This window comes from Triticum dicoccoides, chromosome 2B (assembly GCF_002162155.2).
Source record: "Triticum dicoccoides isolate Atlit2015 ecotype Zavitan chromosome 2B, WEW_v2.0, whole genome shotgun sequence".
Classification (NCBI taxonomy): Eukaryota; Viridiplantae; Streptophyta; class Magnoliopsida; order Poales; family Poaceae; genus Triticum; species Triticum dicoccoides.
The window spans coordinates 546,140,815-546,150,521 of record NC_041383.1 but is presented as its reverse complement, the minus strand read 5'-3'; positions in this window follow the sequence as shown (position 1 = coordinate 546,150,521).

Here is a 9,707-nt window from a genome sequence, read left to right as displayed (position 1 = left end):
CGGAGGCTGGGGTAAAGTTGTGCAACTGGAGGCCGTAGAACTCCAGAAGCCCACGAAGGAATGGATGAATAGGAAACCCGACGCCCCTTAACAGATGCGGAATTAGGCATATTCACTCCTCTGGAGACGGATTGGGGGATCTCTCCGCTTGTTCTCCGCTGTTATAGTTGGCCACTCCGGCTCGGACAAGGACCATGAACGCCTGCGGGAGGAGCCCTTGGGTTTGTAACTTTATCAAACGGCTATGGGAAACTGAACACTCTCCCCAGTCCCCCGTCTTGGGGCAAGGGGAGCGAGCAGAAGAGCTGTGACGACCGGCCATGTTGGAATGGTTTTTTTTGGCGCTCTGTTGGATGCTTGCTCGAGGAGGGAGAGTGAGGTTTTGATTTGGGTGCAAATGCAAAAATGCCTCGACTCCTCGCATTCGCTCGACACGTGGAAATGGTCATTATTGAAGCAATGAAGCCGAGGAATACAACATTGATGAGATGCCGGACACTGTTCATCATGATGGGTATATCAGAGTATTCGGAGAGGGAACCCGCCTTGCAATTCCGAAAGCAAGACTGCGTGCTGGACTCATCTTCATTGAAGCCAGGTTCAGGGGCTACTGAGGGAGTCCTGGATTAGGGGGTACCCGGAGAGCCGGACAATATACATCGTCCGGACTATTGAAGCATGAAGATACAAGACTCAAGACTTCGGCCCGTGTCCGGATGGGACTCTCCTTTGCGTGGAAGACAAGCTTGGCGATTCGGATATTATGTTTCCTTCCTTGTAACCGACTCCATGTAAACCCTAGCCCTCTCCGGTGTCTATATAAACCGGAGAGGATGGTCCTTAGAAGGCCGATCACAATTACAATCATACCATCATAGGCTAGCTCTTAGGGTTTAGCCTCTACGATCTCGTGGTAGATCTACTCTTGTACTACTCATATCTTCAATATTAATCAAGCAGGAAGTAGGGTTTTACCTCCATCGAGAGGGCCCGAACCTGGGTAAACATTGTGTCCCTTGCTTCCTGTTACCATCAGCCTAAGACGCACAGATCGGGACCCCCTACCCGAGATCTGCCGGTTTTGACACCGACAACGGGCAAGAGCCATCCGCGCACCCTCTATGCACACCGACCTCTTCATGGCATCGATTCGCAATACGACGCCAAGGAATTGTTGCACTAAACCAAAAAAACTGCCCGGCCTTGGTCCCTTCGGCCATAGATGGTCTATTACAGACCTCATTGCAAGAACGGACAACCTATGGAGCTCGGTCATAGCAGCCATCCTCTCACTCAATGGTAGCGGGCGCGTTGGAGCACTGAATTGCGACCAGAACAACCTTTCTATTTCATTATATTTTTGATCCTTGAAGAACTTGGTCGCATCAGTCGCACTTTTTGCGAGATCCGCATACGCGTCTGCAGCGCTCCAAAGCTGATCCAGAGGAGCGTACTTTGGGTCTCCGAACTTCATCCGCAACAAATAGGGGCTTCCAGCCGCGATGTCTCCGGCCTGTCGAAGCTCCTCCCGCACAGCTCTAATTTCAGAACGCGTCTCCTTGGCCACATCCAGGGCCTTCTTCAGGTTAGCCGACTTTGCCTGATTCTCCTTTTCAAGGAGCTCATACCGGCCAGCGATGTCCCTTAGCTCCATAGCCATCTCGGCTATTTCATCTTCGCTTCGGCGATGAGCAGCCTATTCGGCTCTCAAATCTTCGGCCGCCTTTAGGGCAACCGCATTGCTAGCCTGGGCTTGTTCCTTGGCTAGGGCAAGTTCCGCCCTCAGGGCCTCCACGACAGCAGCTCCGCCTGCAGCCAAAGCATATCATATTAACATTATACCCCTCTTAATATTTCCTAAAAAAATGAGGAGAAAAGAGCACATACTCTGTGACTCATCAAGCCACTTGTTTACAAGCGTGATGTCGGTGTCCACCACATCAATCTGTCGCCTCGGCTCGGCGAATTCAGCGGTCCGGTCTACCGCCGGACCCTTAGCCACCTGCGCATGAATGCAGTGCGATCATTACTTGGGAGTGTGATCCTCCGTTTGCCGCCTAAGGCGGGCAACCAGAGTCTCAGGGGCTACTATCTATACGGAGCACACCTAGCGTGTGTGGCACAACCGAAAAATTACGTGTTTCGTTGTGTACCTCAAAGCCTCTGAGCAGGCTCGTAAAAGCTTCATTCAACCCGCTTGTGGCAGATGAAACCTTCTCAAACACCGTACCCATTAACGTACGGTGATCCTCCGAGAAAGCAGCTTGTTCCAGAAGGCCCGTCATTGTGTCCGGCCGGGCGCCGGACTGTTCCAAACCCTTCCTATTGCCCTCCGTGGGAGCCGAACACTCCGGGCTCGGGGCGGCCGAAGTGTTAGCGTCCGGCCTCGACGGATCTAGACTCCTCCATGACGACACCTCAAGGTCGCCCGCCCCATGGGGCAGAGAGGCGGGTGGGGTTTCACTCTCCATCATCTCCAGAAATAGATCCCCCGAAGACGAACTCTGTTGAGAAGAGCCACTAGCCTGACTGCAAAGGATAGATCCTTGTTATTGTTCTCTGAGGAGGAAGCAATAGCTTTTATTTACGATCAACTTACAGCTCGGTGGAGGGCTGGCCCGTTTGCTGGCATGATGCGGTGAGGACGCCCTCTGGGGCAGGGCCCCCTGGTGAAGGTTTCTTCCCTTGCTTAGGCACCTCCGTTTCCAAGTCTTCGGAGGCGGCCCTCTTCCTCCCGCGGGGGGAGGAAACCTTAGATTCAGCTCCCCGATTATCCTCCTTCATGGAGACAGTAATTCCCCCGGGTTGGATGTGCAATGTGTGAAGCTCGGCTTCTCTATTCTTCCCTTCGTCTTTCCCCGAGGGCACTTGTCTTAGCACACGTCTAAGCATCCTGGCTATCACAGGACTAGGCGAGCCTTCGGGAAGTGGGGCCGGACATCTTATCCTCTCCGCCTTGCTGAGCCAATCCTGGCCGCAGAAAATTTTCAGAATAATGCCATGATAAATATAAATGAAGTGTTCAGTTGCAGGGTTACTTACTTGAGTATCTGGGCGGTTGCAGGTCAGGCCCGCATCCTCGGTGGTATCCGGACACTTTACTCATGGTCCAAAGAATAACCTATACATCCCTTCGAGCATCATGCCGAAGAAGTGCTGAATAGTTCACGGACCTTCTGGGTTGAACTCCCACATCCGGAGAGGTCGATGTTTGCACGGCAGGGCCCGTCAAACTAGCATTACCTGAATTATTCTGACAAGACTGATATCCCTCTCAAGAAGCTCCCGAATGCAGCTATGCAATGCCGGTATGTCATTAGCAGGCCCCCAGTCTAGTCCCACGTTGGACCACGACACCAGTTGAGGCGTAGGGCCCAAGCGAAAGGCGGGGGCAGCCGCCCACTTTGTGCCTCGAGGAGCTGTGACGTAGAACCACCTCCGTTGCCATAGATCGGACACCTCCGGGAAGGAACCCTTTGGCCATGGGGCATCGGTGTTTCTGCTTTTTGCAGCGCCTCCGCACTCCGCGTGTCGCCCCTCGATCACCTTCGGCTTTACATTGAAGGTCTTGAGCCATAAGCCGAAGTGTGGGGTGATGTGGAGGAAGGCTTCACACATGACGATAAACGACGAGATGTGAAGGATGGAATTCAGAGCTAGATTGTGAAAATCTAGCCCGTAATAGAACATGAGCCCTCTCACGAAGGGATCAGGAGTAAAGCCTAAGCCTCAAAGGAAGTGAGAAACAAATACAACGCTCTTGTTGGGTTCGGGAGTGGGGATGACCTGCCCTGGAGCAGGAAGTCTGTGCTTGACGTCGGCGGTCGGATATCTGGCTTCCCTCGCAATGTCCTCCTTTGTGACAGAGGAGGCCATCCACCGGCCTTGAAGGTTGGATCCGGACATGATTGAAAATCTGAAGTGCCTAAGCTTGAGCTTCGGGTGTTCGAACTCGAGATCTGAAAAGGCGCAAGCATGGTAAGAGAGGGATAGGCCTCGACCCCTCTATAAAGGGGGTGAATATCAAGTGTCCTCAGCGTAACCGTTTGGGACTTGCCTAAAAACACGGAGTCATGCCAACGAGCATAGTTGGGTTAACCGCACCCGTATTGATGAGAATCCCGCGATAAGGGGGACACGATCTCTGCTTCGACAAGGCGTGCCAATAAAACTGCCTTGCAGTGCGTGTCATGGCAGGCTGAGGAAAATGGTTCGTATTAAACCAGGCCGCGGCGTGAGGACAAGCTGTGGAAAATTGTCAGCAGATTAGATTTGTAAAGTATTGTGCTCTCTATGGTGGTGTGTGGAAATTATTTTGCACAGCCGGACACGATCCTTGTGTTCAAAATCTTCTACGGAGTATTCGGAGATGGAACCCGCCTTGCAATGCCGAAGAAAATATGCGCGCCGGACTCATCGTCATTGAAACCTGGTTCAGGGGCTACCGAGGGAGTCCTGGATTGGGGGGTATCGGACAGCCGGACTATATACTTTGGCCGGATTGTTGGACTATGAAGATACAAGATTGAAGACTTCATCCCGTGTCCGGATGGGACTCTCCTTTGCGTGGAAGGCAAGCTTGGCAATTCAGATATTAGATCTCCTTCTTTAACCGAGTTTGTGTAACCCTAGCCTCCTCCGGTGTCTATATAAACCGGAGGGTTTAGTCCGTAGAGAGAGGACAATCATAATCATAGGCTAGCTCCTAGGGTTTAGCCTCTATGATCTCGTGGTAGATCAACTCTTGTAATACTCATATCATCAAGATCAATCGAGCAGGAAGTAGGGTATTACCTCCACCAAGAGGGCCCAAACCTGGGTAAAACATCGTGTCCCCTGCCTCCTGTTACCATTACCCTTAGACGCACAATTCGGGACCCCCTACCCGAGATCCGCCACTTTTGACACCGACAGCAGCCGCCGAAGAAGTACGTGATGCCCCGCGCCGTGATGAATCCCATAGCCGCCGCTGTCACCCACCCGAAGCAAAGGAAGCCGAGGGTGCCCCCGCCCAAGCCCCCGGGCATGAGCAACGCTGACTGGAAGGCGGATGTGCAGCGCCGGGAGGCCATCACCGCCGATAGGCGCAACAGGGCCAAGAAGGCCAGGGAGAGAGTGGCGGCCGCGGCGGCGGCGGAGCAGGTGGAGCGCGCAGCGGCCAAACAAGCCGAGGCGGCGCGCGCGGCGATGATGAATCCACCCATTGGGCACGACCCGTACGTGGCCTGGAGCCAGCAAAGCATCGGCTCTCCGGCCGGGTTCTCGTCGTCACCACACCCATGGAGTATGTCGTCGCCAGGCTATGCCGATGGAGACGCCCACGGTGGCTTCAACCCCAACATCACCTTCCCCCATGGGCGCCGAGTCCAGCGTACGCCCTCGCCCGCATTCGCCGGCATGCAGTACCCCCATACACGTACTCGCCGCCGGACTATGCAGCCTCACCGACGCCACCTATCCGCCGCGGCCTCTACTTGCAAGCCTCCTCCTCGTCGCATCTTGGCGATGCCGACGCGACGGAGGCCGACATGGAAGACATCACTGCAGCCGGATCGGCTGCCACCGCCGCTTCCCCCGGGTTCACTACCCAAGATGACTCGATTGATCTCGGCGACATGGACGACGAGCTCGACTACGGCGAGGAAGAGCCGGAGGAGGAGGAAGAAGAGGAGGAGGAGCCGACACTGACGAGGAAAGGCAAGAAGAAGAAGAAGACGATGGCCAAGACCGGCTAGCCGCGCATCAAGTGGGCGTCCAAGGAATAGGAGTGCCTCACCGAAGCGTGGAAGGTCATCTGCCTCGACCCGGTCACCTGCACAAACTAGAACATCGAGACATATTGGGCCCGCATCAAGGCCGAGTTCGATGAGCGCAAGCTCATCGACCCCTACTTCAAAGGCGTCCACATGAAGCGTGGGTCGAAGGCGATGGCGAACCATTGGGGGCTCATCCAAACGGCGTGCAACAAATGGCATGGGATCGTCGAGGAGGTCGCGGCTCACCCGAAGAGCGGCACCAGCGTCGAGGATCAGGTATAGCACATCGTTCCCACTATTGCTTTCGCCGTGTGCACCCCCGTGCGCGTGCTAGCGCCGACTGATCTTCTTTCCTCGGCGCAGCTACTATGCATGTTCGCCATGTTCCGCGATGACTACAGCGACCTAGAGTTCAAGTACCTCCACGTCTTCAAGCAGATCGACAAGTGCGAGAAGTGGGCGGCTGTCCGGCGCACCCTCGCCAAGGCAAAGGAGACGTACAAGCCGGACGTGCCGACCCCGGGCATGGCCGACGGGCGCCCGAATGGCAACAAAGTGGCCAAGAAGGCGAAACACGCCGAGTCAGCTGCTGCACGTGTGCAAGAGTCCATCGAGCACTGCCTCGCCGGCGCCAAGACCAGGGCCGCCCAGCGAGAAGTGAAAACTGAGGCGAGGTGGGCTGCTTTGATGACGAACAACGCCGTCAAACTCGACTTGCTCCGGTCCAACATCGCCGCGAGGAAGAGGAACAACGACCTGGCTTTCTTGATGAGCGGCGCCAACATGCTCTAGAGTAGTGACGAGAAGCTCAAGGCGTGGTTCTTGGCCGAGCGAGGCCTCATCCTGAACCAGATACCGGCGACACCAACGCTGATGCCGACGTCGCCGCTCAGCCCGACGCGTAGCCCCACTGACGATGCCTCCGCGAAACCCAGCAGCACAGAAGCCGTGCCAACCAGTCCGGAAGCTGCGCCGACTCCTCCCAGCCTGCGTACGCCGACAATAATGCCGGAGGTCGAGCTCGACGTTTGATGCATTCCTTCCGCGTCCTTCCTTTTTTTGTGCACCGAACTACTGCGTATCCTTTCATTTGATCGCCGAACTACGGTATTGAATCATCGAACTATTGTGATGATCGCCGGATTGTGGCTTTTTTGGAGTAGGGACGATCGAGTTTGAATATGGGGCGCCTTGGTGGGTGCCACCTGGGGGTGTGGCTGGGGAGAAACAAACCCCAGGGGCCAATCTAGCGCCGGTTCGCCCCCAGGCCGCTCTTTTTCGGCGCCCTGGGGGGGTGAATAGCTGGAGATGCTCTAAACCTACAAGTTGATCACCAAAACATACATCAAGTAGATCACGTGAATATCCCATTGTCACCATAGATAAGCACATGCAAGACATACATCAAGTGTTCTCAAATCCTTAAAGACTCAATCCGATAAGATAACTTCAAAGGGAAAACTCTCCATTACAAGAAGGTAGAGGGGGAGAAACATCGTAAGATGCAACTATAATAGCAAAGCTCACGGTACATCAAGATTGTGCCACATCAAGAACACAAGAGAGAGAGAGATCAAACACATAGCTACTGGTACATACCCTCAGCCCCGAGGGTGAACTACTCCATCCTCGTCATGGAGAGCGCCGGGATGATGAAGATGGCCACCGGTGATGGTCCCCCCCGGCAGGGTGCTGGAATAGGGTCCCGAATGGTTTTTGGTGGCTACAGAGGCTTGCGGCGGCAGAACTCCTGATCTAGGTTTCTTTTTAGGGGTTTCTGTATTTATAGGAATTTTTTGCGTCGGTTTCACATCAGGGGGGTCTCTGAGTCAGACACGAGGTAGGGGGGGGGCGCCTAGGGGGGTAGGGCGCGCCCTCCACCCTCGTGGATGACTCGGGACTCTTCTGGCCCAACTCTTTTGCTTCGGGGGCTTCTTTTGGTCCATAAAAAATCATCGGGAATATTCAGCTCGTTTGGACCCCGTTTGATATTCCTTTTCTGTAAAACTCAAAAACAAGGAAAGAACAAAAACTGGCACTGTGCTCTAGGTTAATAGGTTAGTCCCAAAAATCATATAAAATACCATATAAATGCATATAAAACACCCAAGATGGATAATATAATAGCATGGAACAATAAAAAATTATAGATACGTTGGAGACGTATCAAGCATCCTCAAGCTTAATTCCTGCTTGTCTTCGAGTAGGTAAATGATAAAAACAGAATTTTTGATGTGGAATGCTACCTAACATATTTATCAATGTAATCTTCTATATTGTGGCAAGAATATTCAGGTCCATAAGATTCAAAACAAAAGTTTAATATTGACTAAAAATAGTAATACTTCAAGTATACTAACAAAGCAATCATGTCTTCTCAAACTAACATGGCCAAAGAAAGCTATCCCTATAAAATCATATAGTCTGGCTATGCTCTATCTTCATCAAACAAAATATTTAAATCATGCACAACCCCGGTTTCAGCCAAGCAATTGTTTCATACTTTATATTCTCAAACTTTTTCAACTTTCACGCAATACATGAGTGTGAGCCATGGATATAGCACTATAGGTGGAATAGAATAGTGGTTGTGGAGAAGACAAAAAGAGGAAGATAGTCTCACATCAACTAGGCGTATCAATGGGCTATGGAGATGTCCATCAATATATCAATGTGAGTGAGTAGGTATTGCCATGCAACGGATGCACTAGAGCTATAAGTTTATTAAAGCTCAAAAAGAAACAAAGTGGGTGTGCAATCAACTCGCTTGCTCACGAAGACCTAGGGCAATTTGAGGAAGCCCATTATTGGAATATACAAAGCCAAGTTCTATAATTAAAAATTACCACTAGTATATGAAAGTGGTGTATCATAGGAGACTCTCTATCATGAAGATTATGGTGCTACTTTGAAGCACAAGTGTGGCAAAAGGATAGTAGCATTGCCCCGTCTCTCTTTTTCTCTCATTTTTTGTTTTTTTTTGTTTTTTTGGGCCTTCTATTTTTTGGCCTCTTTTTAAAAAAATCGTCCGGAGTCTCATCCCGACTTGTGGGGGAATCATAGTCTCCATCACCCTTTCCTCACTGGGATAATACTCTAATAATAAAGATCATCACACTTTTATTTACTTACAACTCAAGAATTACAACTCGATACTTAGAACAAAATATGACTCTATATGAATGCCTTGGGCGGTGTACCGGGATGTGTAATGATTCAAGAGTGACATGTATGAAAGAATTATGAAAGGTGGCTTTGCCACAAATACGATGTCAACTACATGATCATGCAAAGCAATATGACAATGATGAAGCGTGTCAAAATAAACGGAATGGTGGAAAGTTGCATGGAAATATATATCGGAATGGTTATGGAAATGCCATAATAGGTAGGTATGGTGGCTGTTTTGAGGAAGGTATAAGGTGGGTGTATGGTACTGGAGAAAGTTGCACGGTACTAGAGAGGCTAGAAATGGTGGAAGGGTGAGAGTGTGTATAATCCATGGACTCAACATTAGTAATAAAGAACTCACATACTTATTGGAAAAATCTATTAGTCATCGAAACAAAATACTATGTGCATGCTCCTAGGGAAGGGTTGGTAGAAGTTAACCATCGCGCGATCTCGAGCTCCACTCATAAGGAAGACAATCAATAAATAAATCATGCTCCAACTTCATCACATAACGGTTCACCATACGTGCATGCTACGAGAATCACAAATTTTAACACAAGTATTTCTCAAATTCACAATTACTCCACTAGCATGACTCTAATATCACCATCTTCATATCTCAAAACAATCATAAGGAATCAAACTTCTCATAGTATTCAATGCACTTTATATGAAAGTTTTTATTATATCCCTCTTGGATGCCTATCATATTAGGACTAAATTCATAACCTAATCAAATTACCATGTTATTTAAGACTCTCAAAACAATATAAGGGA